This window comes from Mytilus edulis, chromosome 6 (genome assembly GCF_963676685.1).
Source record: "Mytilus edulis chromosome 6, xbMytEdul2.2, whole genome shotgun sequence".
Lineage (NCBI taxonomy): Eukaryota > Metazoa > Mollusca > Bivalvia > Mytilida > Mytilidae > Mytilus > Mytilus edulis.
Genome location: NC_092349.1, coordinates 91,310,483 through 91,331,848, shown reverse-complemented (window position 1 = coordinate 91,331,848; position 21,366 = coordinate 91,310,483). Strand labels below are relative to the sequence as shown.

Genomic DNA, 21,366 nt, shown 5'->3' with positions numbered 1-21,366 from the left:
CTGCGGGTTCGCGATTTTCGATCGGGTTGTTCTATCTTTGATGCATTTCACGATTCAATTCTCAATTTTATCCATAAACAGGTATAAGTTGATAACAACCTAGGTCCATGTTTTAACTCTTATATTGGGGTTAGACAAGGGGATATTGAAAGCCCTGCCCTTTTTAATCTATTCATAAATGATCTACCTAACTGTTTACGCAATTGACCTGATAGTGTAAAACTCAGCACTTGTCGCATAGACTGTCTTATGTATGCAGATGATGTCATTGTATTTTTTGATTCTGTTGATGGACTTCAAAAGTGCTTGAAGGCATTGGAATCATACTGTGATACCCTGTGCCTAAATGTAAACTTGAAAAAAAAACTAAAGTTTTAATTTTTAATAAAAGTGGACGCCACATAAAAGAACCATTCTATTTTAAACATGAATTAATTGAAACTGTTCTCAAATATAAATACCTTGGAGTTATATTCCAGTCAAGTGGCCTATTTAATTATGCAAAAGAAGACTTATTTAATAAATCTTTAAAAGCTTCATATAAACTTAATAGATGTTTATCTGGCTCAGATGCTAGTATTAAAACAAATTTACATCTGTTTGACCATACTATTAAACCTATTATTTTGTATGGCTGAGAGATATGGGGAATGTTTAAAACCAACGTTGCTTCTTGTAAAAAAGATGCTACAAATGTACTTGAAAAAATGTACCAGAATAATGTTGCTGATAAAATGAACTTAAAGTTCTGTAAGCATATTTTAGGCTTAAATAATAAAATTACAAATGTTGCTGTACAATCAGAATTACGTAGATTTCCCATATATTTTAATATTGTTATGTCTATGATAAGCTTGTTGCACAGATTACATCATTGTAACTCAAATTTATTGAAAGAAGCGTTTTTATGTATCAAAGATATGCATGAAAATAACACTATGACATAATATTCCTCTGTTAAATTTATTTTACAAAAGCTTGAATTGAAAGATACATATTGTATTGAGTATTCAATAATAGATTAAAACAACTTATGATGAAAAAGTTAAAGACATTATTTTTAAAGACATGGTTCAATGATAAAGATAATGTTTATGGAAAGCTAAATATATATTTTTCTCATAAAAGTAATTTCCAAATGGAAAAATATCTTGATATTCAAAGTTTTCAATCAAGACAAATTTTATGTAAATTTCGCATAAGTGATCACCAATTACGAGTAGAAAAAAGAGCGACATAAGAACAAACCTATAGAAAGGTCACAGAGGACATGTAATTTTTGTTCTCATGATATTGAAGATGAGATTCATTTTTAATAAACTGTCCATTGTATAATAAATGTCTGGAATCATTGTTTGCATAAGTTCATGAGCACTGTCAAAATTTTAATAACTTAGACTGCAAATCAAAATTGTTATGGTTAATGACCACTGAAGATAAACGTATACTTAAAAAGTTAAGTAGTTTTCTTATCCAGAGTTTTGAATTGAGATCCACAAATTCTGTGAATGGCTAAATCTCTTTTAGTTTATCCATATATATATTTTAAATTCAAATATTAAATTTAAATACACATTTCTCTATCTATGTGTATGCATATTTCATCTATTAATATGTAAATGCGTATATATGCATTAATAAACTGCAGTCAAATCTCTAAAGTGCTTATCATATTCTTGCAATTGTGAAAGAAATATAAATATATACATAAATATCTAGTAATTGGTTGCTGTGTGTACATGGGAGAAAAAATACCCTAATATCTAATTAGTTGGGGCTGCATTTCATTTTATGCAGCTCAAAACACCATATCTGATGAAAGGGGAATAATCCTTACAGAAATTGATTGTCTCCAATATTACATTCTCTTCAATGTGATGCAATAACTGTTCAGTGTTCTATTGTCATGTATTGCATTTTATTATTTCATTGTTATAACACAAATCATTGTAATCATTGTATAAAATTTAAAACCCGCAAGGGTCCATAATTGGATTAATAAAGTATTCTTATTCTTATTCTTATTCTTATAAGGAGATGATTGTTGCTACGTAATGTATCATAAGATACAACCACGACCTGTCAGTTTCTGTGATTACAACTATGTTTTGTTATTCATTTAATTTTTTATTTTGTTCCAAAATGAAATGGTTTATTTACTTTGCAGATTCTGTAGGTTCCTTTGTGATCGAGAAGTATGTTCATGAAGGGGACGAAGTTAATCTTACTTGTCCAATGAAAATTGCAATAGCTAATCTCACTTGGCGCGGACCACCAACATTAACATTATATTCAACTAGAACTACAGCAAGTAATATACAGAACGTTCGAGTAATCCACGTTGGGAGCACAAACGAAAATATTTTGAAGATATTAAAGTTTGAAGCAAACAATGAAGGCTTATATCAGTGTACCTCATTTTATGGAGGAGAAGACACATTTAAAGTTACTATATTACGTGAGTATCGTGCAAATGTGAACTCGTTTGCTACACTACAAACAACTTTCATTATTAAAGAAAAACGTATGTTTTCTATTGCCACAAGTTATCGCTATCTTCAAAAATTAAAAGCTCAAATAAAAATATAAATTCGATCATGTTGATTGATTTGGTTTAATAACATGATGCAATATAAAGAACAATTCAAAATGTTAAACCATGTGTCAAACAATGGTTGCATTACCAACCTCGATAGATATTATATTTTAAAGAGTTGTAATATGTTATGGTTGCTGAAATTCAAACCTTAGATAACTTTTAATTCGGGCTTCAAACTCCTCTTCAGTAAGGTTAATACTGGTATACGTGTAGATATCTGGACATTTTGTTATAAGTTAATTTGATGTCGACTGGTGTGCATCCATATTTGATTGCAGCTGTGATTAATGAATAGGTTTCGGTAACTTTTTGATAATTTTTACAATGATATTTTTAGTTGTTCTTTTTTCAGTGAATATTCTATTTGTAATAGATGAAAGAAAATAAAGATATACTTTTGTAACTGTATTGTACTTATAACTGTTCTTCTCAAACAATAATTTTATTATGTCAAATTGTTTTATCTAGCGGCGCTAAGCATTTCAAACAATTCAAAGTTTTGTAAACAGACAATTAAATTGTATAAGAAGATGTTAACATATAGGAAATCATTGTTGCAATATATTTTTCCATTTGGTTGTAAACATTGTAAATATATAGAATTTCATTATATACAATGAAAAACACACAAAAAGTTAAAAATTGAACATTTATAGACGATACTGGTACTCTTCCAATGAGGGTTAAATAGAAAATCTTTTAAAAAAAAAGACTAAATAACCGTGAAAAATTTAAAGATTAACAAGCAGTTAACCTTCGAGTACAATTCTATTGTAAGGGCCTAGTTCATGTGAAAGTTGCAAGAAAGTCCTTGGCTTTTGTGAATTAATTCTTTAAAAATATACCGACCGAGGACTAATTTTCTTAGTTGATAACGGTTTATTAATGTTTTTAGGAACACCAAAAGTGTCAATAGTAGATGAGTTCAACACCAGAGATGAAACTCTGAACCTCTCTTGCATTGCATCAGGCGGAGTTCCGGACAATTATACTTACGAATGGGAACATAGGACAGATGCCGATCATCATATTCGTTTCCTTACTTCAACACCTTTTATCAAAATTAGAAACAACTCAATTCAAAGTAATGGTGCATATGTTTGCAGAGTTTTCAATGCATATGGTTTTGGTGCAAGTAAAACGAATGACTCACAGTTTGCCGTATATAATTTAACTTTAACAGGTAACAGATGTCAGTTTTGCTTATGTTCCTATACTTGTATCTCATGACACTGTTTAATTTAATACTGGTATCTATGATGAGTTTATTTACACATTTCCATTGGCAGATGCGTATGCTCCGGTGTGCCACATTCACGTGAACTATAGAGGTTCTATGTTTAGAAACAAATGTAAAACACTAGTATCAGTATTTGCAAATATACTTACACATGGTTTTCATACAAAATTACTTTAAGTCCTTCTATGTTTGTTTAACATTATGCATTGTAGTTAATCACCGCAAAAACAAACTTAAGTAGAAATTTCTACTATAGATAATATCATAAAAGTGGAGTGAAAGATACAAGAAGAACATTTAAACTCATAGATCGAAAATAAATTGACAACGCCATTGCTGAAAAAAGAAAATGCAAGCAGACAATAGGTAGTACACAAGACACAACATAGAAACTAAAGACTACACACACGAACCCCAACAAAACCTGGGGATGATATCAGGTTATCTTTTTTTTAATCAGGGGTTTACGGACTTTTTCACTGGTGTTCAACACGCATAATTAAAATCAATACGCCTCTGATTGAACAAAGACAAAGCAAAATTACAAGAATACTGAATTCCGAGCAAATTCAAAACGGAAAGTCCCTCACAACTGGCAAAATCAAAATCTCAAACACACCAAACGAATGGATAACAACTGTCATATTTCTGACTGAGAAGAGATGTTTTCTTGTGTAGAAAATGATCGATTAAACACTGTTTTACTGATAGCGAAACCTCTCAATTGTATTGTAGTTTCACACAATTGTATTATATGGACAACGATGTGTGAACAAAACAAAAAGAAATGATACCCTTCGGATGCGGCATTTTGTCGCTGGTGAAGATGTAGATACATTTGTCATGATTGTGGCCTTTGACTCTTTTCTGTTGATGTCTTTATGACACATTCCCAATTTTCATATTAATTTTTTTTTTCAATAGGGATACAATTGTCAACTTTGTGTTATAGTCTTAATCTCCATAAAACAAACAAATATTTCAACAAAGAAAAACAAAAACAAAAGGTATATCGACAAAGCACATCTGCAAAAACGAAAGACAGGAATACATACATTTCCCTTACCACTATAACACGATGGCGAGATGTAAAAGTACCGAGCTATGTCAAATCGAAACCACCAAAATAGATGATACAGTAAAAGTATGAATGACCAAAGACAAATCAACGAATGATATAACACATTATTAAATTAGGGGCGAAACATAACAAAAAGGACATTATTCAATATATATATATTGCAAATTGACACATTATCAATGTTAATTACTTGTTATACACAGCTGTTCCACATTTCGTATTCAACAACATCAAAGAGCTTTACGTCTACATCAACCGAACAACCGAACTAAAGGTGCATTTTGTAGCCAACCCAGCCGCCAAAACCATCTTGCTTATGGACAACAAACCAGCTCTTAAATATAATAATACCGATATAAACAAATCAGTCCAGAATGCGACGGTTGTGGACTATTATTATGACAAGGCTGTTATTGTGAATGGGTATGAAATAAAACTCCGGATATGCATACGAGATACATTAGCGTTTAGCAACATAACTGTTGTTTTGCAAAATGACAGAGGAACGAGGAATTACACTATACAATTGAAGACTGCAAGTAAGTTAATTTACTAGTGATTGCTCCCTTTAACCATTAATAATTAAAACCATAGTTTTGACTGTCTCTTTGATATCTTTCATCTATTTTCGATTTTCAAAGGCGCTTGTAATTTATACTCTAAGCAAGTAGGGTATAAACCAAAAGTCTGAAATATATACAAGAAAATTGTTGGCGATATATATGATATATTTTGTTGCTTTGTGTTTATTTAAACTATGTTTGCTTTATATATCCCCTTGGTATGTTTAATGGCAATGAAATTAACATTAGTGTAATTTTCACCAAAACAATATCATATAATTTTATCTGATTGCAAACAGACATGCTGATAACGATATTATTGATAATTAAACGTGAATAATGTTGCCATTTAACACGTTATTGCAAATATCCACATGGTAAAGGCGTATCTCGCCAAAGAAAAATTGCGGCAGGAAAACTGATCTCGTCCAATATTAGTTATAAAAGATATTGACTGGCGTTGTTTTATATAGTTTGTAATTTGTAGAAGAATGATGTTTTCCCATGGTTTTCACAAAGAGGTTTTTCCTGAAAATAAAAGATAAAAAGATACGAATCTTATGTTTCTGAATACTATAAACACGACCGGTATATCTTAAGCGTCATGTAATTTCTATTCCATAGTGATATACATTGAGAACGCAGATATTATTCTATTTTTTTCTGGTGTTTATCTCAGTATATCTAATTGTTCCAGAGCACAAAGTACAGTATAAACGAAATGTCGGAAGTAAACCTCTGCTGGCCTCACTTTTAACGCTATCTATAATTAGTGTTCTGGCTGCAGTCGTAGGGCTGAAATTTGCCTGTGGTACGTAAATGCAAATTATGTGTAATTATCTTCAACTTCGTACTTTATTTGGCCTTTTTAACTTTTTTAGATTCGGGCGTCACTGATGAGTCTTTTGTGGACGAAACGCGCGTCTGGCGTATATACAAAATTTGGTCCTGGTATCTATGATGAGTTTATTTTCACTATTTGAGGGAAAAAAGACATAAATAGATTTGTATTTCTTCAATTTAAATAACATATATGAGAACACTAACCTTCGGAGGGAAATCCGTATGTTGTGATTAAAGTTTGTATTTTGATAAGTTTCATGAAAATTCTGTGTGGCATGAATTAATATTATCAAAAATATAAATGGACTGTTTACAAAACTTTAAATTGTTCGAATACTACAGATTGTCTACCACAGGAATAGACTGCATCAACTGTAATTGAAAAAAAATTGGGTACTTATTTTTCTTCATCTTCAACGTTGCTTTGCCTTTTCAACTTTTTTAATTCGAGCGTCATTGACAAGTCGTTTAATTTGCTGTCGAAATGTATGTGGTTTGGTGTGTAAACATGTTTAATTCTAGTAGCTATGATGAGTGAATTGACATAAAATTAAAGCAATGTGTTATATTTATAATGTATTTTGTGATAAAATTATTGATTTAAAGAAATTAATTTATTGAAATAATGAAGAAGAAATATATTTTTAAAGCATACTAGTAAGTCAAGTATATTTGGAATAACCCTGCATCAGTATTTTGTCATGTTTTAAACTTCATCAATCATTTATTAAACCATTACATCTCTAATAACGTTCTGATGGTATACTTTAAAACTTCTATCATTGGCAAGTGCTTTGGCACAAATTAATGTTTAATGAGTTCACAACTCATACAGTGCGATTGAGATCCACGAGTAAAGGGGTTATATTCACGGAATTATAAATTGAAACATCATTTGACATAAAATACATCTTAACTAAGGCCGTGTTCACATTGACCTAAACTCGGTGTTGTGTTAGTGTAACTCATACATAAACTAAACTTAATTAAGTTTCCATTGATAAAACTCCAGACTCATCCATCATCATTGCCGAACACATAATTCATTTGAAAAGGTCTTCCCGAGTCTACTGGACGTACACACTGACAGAAATATTTGCCACTGGTCTTTACTCAAACATCGCCAATTCTTTTTCTTGTGTCTAATCCATTTGTTTTGAACAATAAAGAATGTTTAAATTACTCAATGTTTACATGTAGTTAAAATTATGTTTTGTCTACATGCAGTCGATAGTCGATGTAGGCCTTGTGTAGGTTAAGTGTACACAAAACTAGGCATTTCAAACTTGAATTTTCCCATGTATATTTAAAAAAAGAAACGATTTTTAGATAAAATGGATAATTATAACACTTATTAATAAAGTTCTTTACATAAATATGTGTCTAATTAAACGTCATATATTTAATTGTTATAAAAACACTTTACGTAGCCTTTTATCGAGACTCATCCATCATCATTGCCGAACACATAATTCATATGGAAAGGTCTTCCCGAACCTACTGGACGTCCACACTGACAGAAATATTTGCCACTGGTCTTTACTCAAATATCGCCAATTTTTTTTCTTTGTCTGTAAGCACGCTGATGCAGCCTACGTTTTAATGCGTAATCGAGACTTCAAATCATTCAAAATGACTTTCTTAAAGGGGCAACCACTTTACTTAAAAAAAAAAGGGGGGGGGGGGTCCTGAGTCAGAATTTTTTCTCGCGCGAAAGTTTATATTTAGTTTTTTTATGTATTATTCAATGTTCAACACTATAATGTATGGGTAAACTTTGGACTCAGAATATTTGTTCATTGTATTCATCTGTATGACCCGATTTTTTTTTATCAAATTTTGGAAAAATCTCCCCCCCCCCCCTTTTTAAGTCAAATGGTTCTTCCCTAACTGCTAAAAAGGTGTTTGAAAATTTGAATTCGGTTCTACGTAATTATGACCATTTAAATGACAATTCTAATATGACGTGCTTCTTTAGCTTTGTAAACAACACTGTGATAAAATTCTCGATAAAATATACTTAGCGCAGACTCGGAGATATGCATAATAATGGCTGTTACAATATACTTCCCACGTAAATCTACATGTATTGGAACCTATTTGCAGATCCTTTGCCGATTTTATTGTTTTAAAAAGTGCAATTAAAAAAGAAAAAATAACTTTTATTCTTATTCGTATGCATAATAAAAAGAAGTAATGCACAAGAGCTCGGAGAAATCAACAAAATAAAAATTAAATAAAATTCCGCGAAAGTCTATTAATCTTTTTGGCGCATTTAAGTCATTTCAAAACATGACGTCATACAAATGAAACCGCTTAACTTGAAAGTTTTCTGTTACGTGAACCATCGGAATTCGTATGATACTGTATAAAAACTGATTTTTTGAGGTATGTTTTGTTTTATTTTCTATTCTATTGCATTATTCGCATATTTACCCATTTCAGCAAGTCAACATGGCGGCTCCTTGGTAACAAAATGTCAACTTTTGATTTGACGGAAGCTTACGAAAAAAACATGTAAATTAAAAATGACAAATATTGGGTTTGAGAACTTAAAGAATTAAAAAGTTTTTTTCTAGCAGTTATTCTCGAAATAACCTACGCAAGTTACATATTTATAACGATATTTGAGCTTTATCTAACAGGGAGTAAAAAAAGAACAGCCACATACACAGCATACCCACCCTCGCTTCAGTTTTTTAATGACCGTATTTGTCCTATTAGAATCGAAATAATTCATGAAAGCCATAGATTGTTGGAAATTTACACATGGCCTGGGCCGTGATATTCGTTAATTTAATCCCTCGCTAACGCTCAGGATAAAATTCGAATATCACGGCCCAGGCCATGTGTAAATTTCAAACAATCTATGGCTTCCATGAATTATTTCTTAAATAGTTAACAAGTGTGAACAAATCTTATGTACAGGTAGCTAAACAAGGTGTAAAGATGTGAACAAATTTAATGTAAAACTAGTGTACATTACATTAAACCAAATGTAAACAAATTCAAATTCAAATATATTTTATTGCTAATCAAAGCGCCCACAAGGAGCAGAACAATCAACATTAATTACATACAAATGATTACAAGTGATTCAATATGATTAAGACACAATGTTATAAAACAAAAATAACCAAAAAATAACCAAACCAAAAAATATTTATTAAGACAAGTACAAGAATACAACACATGTTTACTGTACACAGCGTTTGGTGTGCACACGGCCTAAGTAATTATTATGTTTATTCCAGGTAAAAGTATGACTCAAAGGTACATTTATATAATTTACTATTAACAGTACTAACGGTTTGCGTTCTGTAAGTTAATGAACATACCATTTTAATGTTTTTAAAAACATTTTATAATACATAAACTTTAGTTCTAACTATCTTAAGGAATCATTCCTATAAAAGTCTAGCACCACGGTGACCGTGACTTGCTTAGCAGACTATCTTGAGTTTTTTTCACATGTTTCTTTTTTAACAAAATAACGAAGCATTTGGACATTACACACAAGACAAATTAATCTAAATCGAAATTTAACGATGACGATCATTCGAATTTTTTTATTTACAGCATTAATGTTTCACTCGGAAAATACAACGTCAAACATTCTGCCATATTGTACAACCGTTCTTTATTGGTTGATATCTACTCAAGATCTCATTTTTGTCTCAAACAACAACGCATTACAACACACAAAACAACCCTATATTTAAGAAATACCGTCTGACGGTACAAGAAAAAAAGTGTTAATGTGAATAACGCACTTTATATATAAGAGAACGAACTAAAGATACAATATAAATGTATATTAATTATGTTAATTGTGACTTTATACTATTGCGTCCTGTCCACTTTATCTTAATAAGGTAACCTCAAATTTTAATGTTTGTGTATGTATGAGACTGCATGATATTTTTCGTATGAAGAAACAGCCTTCTTAACACAAAGCAATATAGTCTGCTGTCAGAACTGTTTTAATTTTCAGAGCTCTTTGTTCTCACTTTTCTTTTTGTTGGGATTAGTATGCTCTCTCTACTCCGGAACCTGTACTCGTGTAAAAAACTTTTGTTATATTATAAAATTAAATTGTACGTAAAGACAAATGAAAATTTAGTCGTTTTCATATAAATGGGTTGCATACGTCTACAGATGCCGTAACCATCAATGAAAAATAAAATACACCAATGGGAACACCTACTGTGGATTCATTTATTTTCATGGGTACCAATTTTCTGGGATTACGGAAAACATTTTCGTGAATAAGTGATTTCTTGGTTTTTCCAAGGTCTAAATACAACTTAATAGCAATCTTTGTATTTCGTTGAACTTAAAATTCGTGGTTAACCTGCTTCCGCGAAAACCACGAAAATTGGTATCGAGTGAATAATAACGAATCCACAGAAAATCATAAAACTCAAGTATATTGGACGATTGCATCCAATCCATGCCATGAGTGTCTGCATATATGCGCATGCATTATTTGTTGAAGTCAAGACTGCTTTTAACAATATATATTTATTTGAATTCGAGAATTATTTGCTAAACAAATCTTTTGTCATATTGGTACTATTGTCGTCTGCTAGGAACAGGATGAATGTTCATTATTGTGTACACTTTAATACATAATCTAATTACAAAGTTTCAGAGCGAGATATGTGTATTTGAAATATCTTTTAACGCTCTGAATTTTTCTTTTCAAAGTGTTCTTGATCTTGCTAGTTTAAGCTTGACAAACAGAGATTTTTTTTAACCAAGTTGGATCTCGCAATTATCGATATAAGCTTGATACCATATTTTTTATTTAATGCAGTTGTAAAGACAACAGTACTGTACAATTGGATGGTAAGTGTCTATATATGAATAAATAGATTGTATGTTATGGTTTTAATCAATTTCATACCAGAATCAACCCGAGGACAGCAAAATAAATTTGGGAGATCCTATTGGTAGAGAAATGTCACCTTCTGCGTTACTGAAATACACCACATCATTAACAAGTTGTTATCTACATAGATATATGTTTTATGTGTCAGCATGCCCGCAGATCTTTATAAGGGGTTTGATACAGATTGAGTAAACATGACTTTTATCGATATCATCATGCATGTTTGGTACAGAACAATTGCCATCAATTATTGCACTTGCATTTACTGCTTCATAAATACTCATAAAAATTCTTTGATTATGTAAACGGATAAGTAAAGACAATAATGGAATATCATTGCCAATACGATAATAAAGAAAAAAAAAAACAAATTGCACAAATTTAGGCACATATAAGTCATCATAATGCCCTATACAAAACCTTAACTTTATAATACATGGCTGCAAGCTATACTCTTAGATCGCTCTGTAGTCAATTGTCTTATAAATTGGACCTGTGTTAAAATACTACCTGTCTTAAGAGACCACTTTTTGACTCCTTTAAGTGTTTTATTTAAACATATTTGAATGTACTTTAATACATTACACTTTGATATCATTAACTGTCCTTTCTAGTGTTTAGATATTTCTGTTTTTGACAGAGAAACTCCTCAAAAACATTTACGACAAAATAAAGGATTTTTCGTTTCCTATTGTTTACTTTCCTCTTTTTGATGTTTCATACGGAAAGCGATTCGGTTTTACACTAAGTAATATTATTTTCAGAGCTTTTGATTTCTTCAATTTCTGTATAGTTTATAAACAGGGTTAATTATTATTCCTATCAGTACTTCTTTTAAAAGATAATGTAAGAATTTTGCTACCGAAAAAGCAGTTTGAAATAGGCGTAACCAGGATTCAGTTTTTTACTTTAAATATATCTGGAGGATTGAGATATACCTCTAGTATGGGTACTATACTCCATAAACACTTGTCTATCTTTGGTGAATACTATGATGTTATATTTGCTGTTCATTGTGTACTTCGATAGAAAATGATTATGATGCAAGTACTCCACAAAGACATGACGACGTACAAGGCGCTTTTGCTAATGATGTGTACGGTGACGTCAATAAAAACGAAGGTAGGTCTACTTTGGGAATTAGTGCGTCACATGTTATATAAGTACTGCATACATTTTATTATGTTATGTAATCTGATACAAGTGTATTCACCAATCAATACATATATCAAAAAAAGTTGAATCAGTCAATGGAAGAAACTTATAACACATGCTCTCCTTACGTCTTCATGTTACTAGAGACTAGGCACAACCATGATGGGGCTCTTGTTGCTCAATTCCTACTACATGTATTTATTTAGTTATTCATCAGGTACTGTTTTACTTTCGTCTTTTATATTTGTTCCCAATATTATATTAAAAAGAAGACGTGGTATGATTGCCAATGAGACAACTGTCCACAAGAGACTAAAATGACACAGACATTAACAACTATAGGTGACCGTACAGCCTACAAAAATTACCAAAGCCCATACCGCATAGTCAGCTATTAAAGGTTATGTTCTGCTTCTTGCAAGTGTTTCATTTGATGTCATCTTTGTGTTTGTATTTGTCTGCAGTAAATTATGATATTGCAGTGTTTTATACCTGTCAGTACCCGTTCGAAATTTAAAGGAATAATTTTCTTAAAATAAGTAGGTTCGGAAAGGATTTGAAAATAGCTGAATTGCAAAGAAGACTTAAAACTGCGTTCTCTTTCATATTCTATGTGTTGAATGTCTCTCTTCGATATGGTTTATGTTTCTACATCATGTATATGTGAAGTTGTCTATATGATCTTTCACAGACTTTTTTGTATTATGTTTATGATTATTTTAATTTATTTTTGTTTACTTCTCCGTGCAATTTTTGTATATCAACCGCAACAAACTGTCTGTTAGCTGCACCAGAAGTAATAATCATTTGTATGTACTTTCAGTTACAACACACAATGGCCAGTTGATTTCGACTCAAAGAACTGTATTTCAAAACCAATCACGTACTACTGATGGAATATCCAGAATTACAGTGAACAATGTGAGATTTCATTTAGTTATCAATCGTGCAACGTAAAATTTAGCGACTCAAATGATGTATACATTTTATTCATTTTGTCATATGTTGAGAGATAACAACGTTCACCCATTCATTAGCATGGTAAAATCTCACAATTTTATCATTGTATCACTTTTGTATATAACTTAACTCATAAAAGATACAATAATTCGAATTGTGTACTCCAGTTCGGTGTTTCGTCTTTTTATGCCCCACCTACGATAGTAGAGGGGCATTATGTTTTCTGGTCTGTGCGTCCGTCCGTCCGTCCGTCCGTTCGTCCGTCCGTCTGTCCGTTCGTTCGTCCGTCTGTTCGTTCGTCCGTCTGTCCCGCTTCAGGTTAAAGTTTTTCTAATTTTAAAGCCAAATTAAACTTTTGACCCCAATGTAACGGTCCACTGAACATAGAAAATGAAAGTGCATGTTTCAGGTTAAAGTTTTTGGTCAAGGTAGTTTTTGATGAAGTTGAAGTCCAATCAACTTAAAACTTAGTACACATGTTCCCTATGATATTATCTTTCTAATTTTAATGCCTTATTATATTTTTTTATCCAATTTTACGGTCCATTGAACATGGAAAATGATAGTGCGAGTGGGGCATCCGTGTACTTTGGACACATTCTTGTTTTAGACTGTTATATGACGCTCAAAATAACTAAATGTAGATTATTATATTGATACCAGTAGATTATCGGATTTATCCAATCGAGGTAGTTAAATAATCAATTTTAACCGATTATTCACGCGTAACTAAGTAATAATATGTTTCTCTGATGAAAGATGAATCCCCTTCGAGTGCCTTCTTCTTTCCACAAAGATGTCGATTTCATTAACCCTTACAGAACTGAGCTGTTTGCAGCAGCAGGTCTGCTGAAAACAAAAAGCTTGCTGTATAGTGTTTGATAGCTGCGATCCTTCTACAAACAATGCAGCTTTTTGCTGGAAGCTTGCAGCAAGTTTGCAGAAACAATTATGTGTGCAGTGAGATCGCAGGAAAAACTAGAATATAAGTAATGTTCGCTAGATTGCAGAAATCTTTGACAATTTTATATGTTTGCAAGAGCATTGCAAGAATAACATAAATTGACTGAGCATGCCTATTGGTAACTTCCTGGAAGATAAAGATTTGAAATTTAAAAATGTTATATAAATATTTATGGAGCATTTTAGATTGGAATATACAAGTTTAGTTTTCAAAGATATTATTTGTAAACATATGAAATCCGTCCTCTCCACAAAAACTTGCATAACGAAGGTTTGAAAAACCTTTTCAAACATGCATGTAACTAATATACAGTACTCTCATATTTGGAGATCATTACTTATTATTTATCATGTTTTCATAATTCAAGATGAATTATGTGACACTTTTAATTACACAGCTGTATATATGCACAAATAAGTTTCAAATAATTTTAAATAGAACGGCATGCTTGTATAATTCATTTGAGCACGTACTTGAACAACTAAAAAACTTTAAATAAATTTTTAAAAGGTATGAACATTTGCTATGATAATTTTGCAAAGGATAAAGTATTTTAATTATTGTATGTATGTATGTTACCTAACTTTTTCAGAATTTGCTGTGTAATATAGATAATGTATAATGTAATGTGTACACAACATGACATATATTGGTTAATTGTATAATGTATGTAGTGCCTGCAAGTTTGCAGCAAACATGCAGGAGAAAGTTTAATTTGAATATAAATCTTTTTCACAGCAAACACACAGCAGGTCTGCTGCAAACATGCAGGTGAAACACTCATGTGCATATAAATGTTTGCAGCAGGTCTGCAGCAAACACTCATTTGCATGGTAAATTGTTTGCAGCGGACCTGCAGCATTTTTGCAACAAACAAGCCGCAAATACAGACTGTGTGTTCGCTGCAAGTTCGCTGCAGACCTGAGACCGATTTGTTCAGTAAGGGAATACCTGTTACATGTAGAACATTTCGATTCATTCAGTGAAATGAGAAAGGTTATGACCCTCAAACTCAGCTAATCATCTTCTGAGATCACCGGCAACCACACGTTGATAATTCTTTTTATACAATGGGTTCGGACAGGGATATATTTACAACGAGAAATTTAGTTTACAACACTGAGGGGCACCAAGGATCCCTTAATTCTGACATTATTTTCCTAATTATAGATAATTGAGAATGGAAATGGGGAATATGTCAAAGAGACAACAACCTGACCAAAGAGCAGACAACACATATTACTTAACTATATTATTAAGAGATTAATCAAAAATATCAATTTAGTTATTGGAGTATAAGATACATCCAAGGAATCATTACCTTAACATAAAAACGGACAACATTGTATAATATCTAAAGGTGTTTGTAAATTCTAAAAGCTGTATTGCTTCTGTATCAAAATATTATTATCATGTCTAATATAAACAAATTGGTATATTACAGGAGTTGAATTACATAGAAGTTAATTTTAACCAAAAGTTGAATCAGCGAAAACATGTTATTATCAGGAATGATCGTACACAATATGCCGATGTTGACCTGACAATCAAAGCTGATCCCTTGCCAGAAACAGATTCAGAAAATGACGAAGACAGTACCTCTTGACCCTGTTTTACTACAACGTAACGTCAATATCAAAGTTATTAAGGAAGGGTTTCATGAGCCAGAACCTAAACTTATGTTTTAGACATATTTTGGTTGCAGTTATGATAATTGTCAAACATGACCAAATTAATTTGTATAGTTATAAAAACGTTAAAAATATAATTGGTTATTTCTAGTTGTATTCAATCTAAAATTGAGTCGTAAGATATATACATTTAAATAATACTTTTTAAAAGGTGGCTTTTGGTGTCTTCCTCCGCCTTGAATTTTGAAGAAGCAGATAACTTTGATCAGATTTTTTCCCCAACTTTGCCAAATAAGGGGAAATAACTCAGATAAATATTGTTTTTTAAATAGAAAGTGTTATGAATTTACTAATTTTGATATGCAGCATGAAAACAAGTTCGGTGACCCTTTTTTTCTTTTTCTTATCTGAAAGCAAGTAATATAAGAGTAATATTCTCACATTTTATCTTTAAGTTTTAATATAGTACGTTTTCTTTTTATCACACAAAATATGATGTTCCATGCATAATATATACAAAATCTGACAATTTTGCACAACCTGTAGCGTGAAAAAAAGTCCGGTGACCCATACTTTTTAATATGTTTTTGAAAAAAGCATGATAAAAACTTCATTTCATCAAGTTATCAAAAACTTCTATTAATTTCAATAAAGACGCCCTAGCCACCTTTAAGGTAACCTCTTACATTATGGTGTACCGTATTTGTTGAAGTTGTGTATTATTATATAATTGGTCATAAAGATTAACCTCCATGAGTTTGTTTGATATTAATTTTAAATGATTTTTTTTTCTAGTGAAAGCAAAATTTAAAAAAAAGAAAAACGAACAGAAAGGAAAATTTAAACCCGAAATTTCTTACCAAAATGGTAATATTAAAAAACTATTCAATTAAATTGATAACAATTTTCACATTCCTGAATTGGTACAGGCATTTTATGATGTTGAAAGTGGTGGATTGAACCTGCTTAAAAAGAATCAAACACTTTTACTTGTATTAAAGTCGCTATGGTTAAAATGTTATTGACAACAATGTGTAAACAAAAACAGACATAATTGTCAAATACTGGGTACAACAGTAAACATTGTGTTAAAATTTCAATGACTACAATAACAAACAAATATAAAATCAAAGAAATACAAAAACAAAAATTTATACACAATGAAAAACGAAAGACAATAAAATAAAAATTATAATAGTACAATAACACAAAAACAGGATGAATAACCACGTCAAATGGATATTACCACAAATAGACTACACAGAAAAATGCAATATTTACAAAGAACACTATAACATGGAATTAAGATGACAAACAACGTCAGTACCTAGAATCTATACTTTCAAGACCATCGTGTATTATTAATAAAGTTGATACGGTATACTTGTTAACAAGGTCTTGGTATCGTCCGATAAACATACTTTAAAAAAAATACCCTTGAATTCTACAGACAGGCGGTTAAATCTGGCCATTTTAGGCGCCTGGCTGTGCAGGATGTAAAAATCAGTACCCATTTCTGGTCAGAATAGTGATGTTTGATTCGATGTATATCTAGTTTACCCTCATTATCTCTAAATACCCCTACATAGGCTATGTTTATTTTTTTTGTTTGTATGCTAATAGAAATATACGTTTCATCCTAATTCGAATTAACAAAAAAAAAAAGTCAATTTTAGTATTCAGTTATGCAATTTTGTTTAATTGATCAATTCAACAGGACCCACCATTATCTTGATGATATGTGTTTGGCTAAATATACTGCTGAATTTTTATCAAGTGAACTTATCTTAAATAAATCTAGCATTAACACCAGTAAGTTTCCCTTTAAGTATTTAGATATTTTAGTATTACATGTAAAACAGAAACTCTACACAAAAACTAATAACAAAGGGAGTATTTATTTTCCTATTTTTGTTTTGGTCGGTGTTGTTCCTATGTCACCATCTAATGGTGTTTAATATATCCAACCTCGTTCGTTTAGCATGTTATGTGCGTGTCTGTATCGACTTTGTGGATTTCAATGAACATAATCTATGTATAACTGGTAAATTATGAAGTCAGATATTTCATTACAACAAATAACTCTAAACCTTTTGTATGTCCAAAGATTTGGTTTGCATGTTTGGCTGTTCCAATAGGAACAAAAATTCTTATTGAGTAGCACATCTTATTTTTTTAGGTGACGCAGTTAACCGTGAGCAGATATACCTATCAGTCTTTCAAATGAATTTATTTTGAAAGATTCCCTATTTAACAAAGTAAAAATATCTTTAAATATTGTTTGTGATGGTAAACATATTGATTTTTTTTTATCAGTAAATTGAAACTATACACCTATGTACTGTCCGAGCACAATAATCCGTCGATAACTATGTTTGTTGATACATAACCCCTGTGCATACAATTCAAATCATATTGCCTTGATTCCCTCAAACTGCTGTCAAGGAAGTTATTTCATCAAGGATTCATAGTTGGTTATGTTTAATTCATCCCTTCAACAGAGTTACATACGCTGTCATGTGTTGGTTTACACCCATTGAACTAATCTATACTATTAAATTTAGATACCAATATTTTCAGCCGGTTTTTCTCAGAGCCGACGATCATCTGAATAGTTTATGTAATGTACTTGATAACTTCATTAAGTAGTTGCTTTAATTAGCGAGGCTTAATTCATTTAACTCCAAATAAAGTTCCGTAGCGTAGGTTCCTTACCGTCTTCGTTTTGTAAGCATCGAGCAATGGTGTTACAACTTGCATTACTTTATCAACTCGCAATACTCCAAAAAGAAAAGTATTCTACATAAATGGCAACAGTAGTAAACCGCTGTTCAAAACTCGTAAATCCATCGACAAAAAACAAAATCGGGGTAACAAACTAAAACTGAGGGAAACGCATTAAATATAAGAGAAAAACAACGACACAACATTAAAATGTAACACACACAGAAACGGCCTAAGCATTAGACAAAATCCGACATGAATAACAAATATAACATAAAAACCAAATACACGAATTTCGGATGGGAAAGTACCGTGACACGTCTTATGGTAACAATGGCCACATTCCTGAATTGGTACAGGACATTTTTAAAGAAAAAATGGTGGGTTTAACCTGGTTTTGTGGCTAGCCAAACCTCGCACTTTAATGGCAATGTTAAATATAACATTAAAATGACAACTTAATATTACAGGATTACAATACAAATAAACAGAAGAACATATTAGACAAAGAAACACATGAATAATAGCTAAAAGAGACCATCAGGTTTAAAATTCAATACGCCAGAAACGCGCCGTCCACACAAGACTTACCAGTGACGCCCCGATATAAAAGTTCGAAAGGCAAAACAAGTACAAAGTTGTACAGCACTGGGTATTCAAAGTTCAAAAATTTTATCAAATGAATATACACGATATACATGATAAAACTAATTATCAACTAATTACAGAAAACAAAACCCGAATACATACATAAACCAACACAAAAAATAGACACATCCGACTTAGTCAAGGCCTAAACGGAAAAAGTGATAAAAGTGACGTCACATACGAAGTGGTGAAAAGGCACACACAAAACGTCACATTTGAGATTCTGAAACAGCACAAAAATGACGTCACATTAGAACGACTAAAACTATATCTAAAAAATTAGATAGAATTATAACAAACTCGAAGAAATATTTTTTTTTTAAAGAATTCAACTGTTTTCTTTTTCTCTTTGTAAATTCCTCCTTTTTGGAGTATTCATGTTACACAGAGACAAAACTCTCAAACCACTCGAGGGAAAAATACAATACAACCGCACACCACTCAAAAATGTTTTAACAGAGACAGAACTTGATTTTTAGTTTTATCATTTGAACGGTATTTTTGTTGTTTTACTTTCTGTCCTCGATTGTGACAAACTGATCGTAAAAAGCTAGTGTTTAACTTGCATCTTATTAACACGACGGAGGTCAATTGTTAATTGAGTTCACCGCAATCTTTTGGTTATGTTTGAACATTCTTTAGTTTTCTGTATTATGTTTCGGTACATCTGGTGCTTGGTAACTTTTATCCGGTTTTTTTTATTTACACTTCTAGTATTTAAATTAATTTTTTTTTCCAGATAGTAGTATCGTAAAATATTGAAATTATTAAGACAGACATTGGGTCATTATAAATTACTAAGAACTTTAACGAAAATATTTTATGAATACAAAGATTAAGTTTTAAAGAGTGGCTGTACCAAAAACTGAAACGTTAATTAATCATAGCTTAATCCTCACGGCGATGTTATTTTTATATATTTAAAAGAAGACAAAAAAATCTAACAAGAATATCCACATTTTGTAAACGTCTGTGCATTATATCAACTGTTCTTTTTTCAATAGATTAACATTACTAAAAACAACACAAGCAAACTAGAATAACATTAAGAAAATCACAAAATGATAGGATTAAATATTTTGTTTGGAGACACACACAGTTAACTTATATACGACAGCAGACACCAGTTTGAGTTAAATTTCATGGATACCCCTGAATTATAGTTTTAGGATAATAATATCTAAGAGATACATTTCATTAAAATACAGTATTTTTGACAGGTCCTGACTATAACTAATGAAACAGATACTATTATCGATACAACATACTTATCAATTACACCATTTAGTTTTCAACGTAAATATATTCTAAACACACAGAAATCATAATTCTTGCTTACTAAATATCACAATCTCGTTTTGAATACACATTTCAATTTTAATCACTATTACCATACAAATCAACTGAACTGTTTTTAATAACAGGAAACCCTACAATTACATAATTCATGTTGGATAGCTATCTCTATCAAAACAAAAATTTGTTCAACTAACAAACAATTGTTTTAGGTGTAATATCACCAAATCATGGTACGTCACATCCGGTTGTATACGAAAATAGGTCGAAAAAAATATTCCCTTGAATTTGACAGTTGTAGGTAATGAATCCCATATTTTATTGCAGTAAAATATTTCTGTGTCATAAACATATGTCTTGGGTATTTCAAAGCACCATTATTTTTTTTTTATTTGTGATTTCTATAGAATATTTTGTACTCTTGAGGTGACATGGTGACCAAACCTTGTACACAGATAAAATAAGGAGAGACATTTCAATAAATCGTTGTCAAAGCCTATCCCAGCACCCCAACTCCATAGATCATAAGGTGTTTCGAACATCTATTTAGACCAATTAGAATTAACTAATTGATCATGGCCATGTCCATCGTCAGGAGCCCAAGCCATTGCATAGTGACACTTATTATAAAAATACTGTAATTTTTATTAGGGGCTCGACACCTCATGATCTGTCTGACTCATATTTTTCTATACTCTTTATCTACTTAACCTTGTTTATCAATTCAACGAACAAAGTATAGAATCTTTTTTCATAGTCTGCAACATA

The 21,366-nt window shown here is 31.3% G+C and overlaps 1 long non-coding RNA gene across 1 annotated transcript; it reads left to right on the top strand.

The window, feature by feature from the left end:
• Positions 1-11,104: 11,104 nt before the first annotated feature.
• LOC139526868 (uncharacterized) lies at positions 11,105-13,296 on the top strand. Its single transcript, XR_011665208.1, has 3 exons — positions 11,105-11,177; positions 12,250-12,342; positions 13,199-13,296. It is a non-coding gene; the product is annotated as an uncharacterized lncRNA (long non-coding RNA).
• Positions 13,297-21,366: the final 8,070 nt, after the last annotated feature.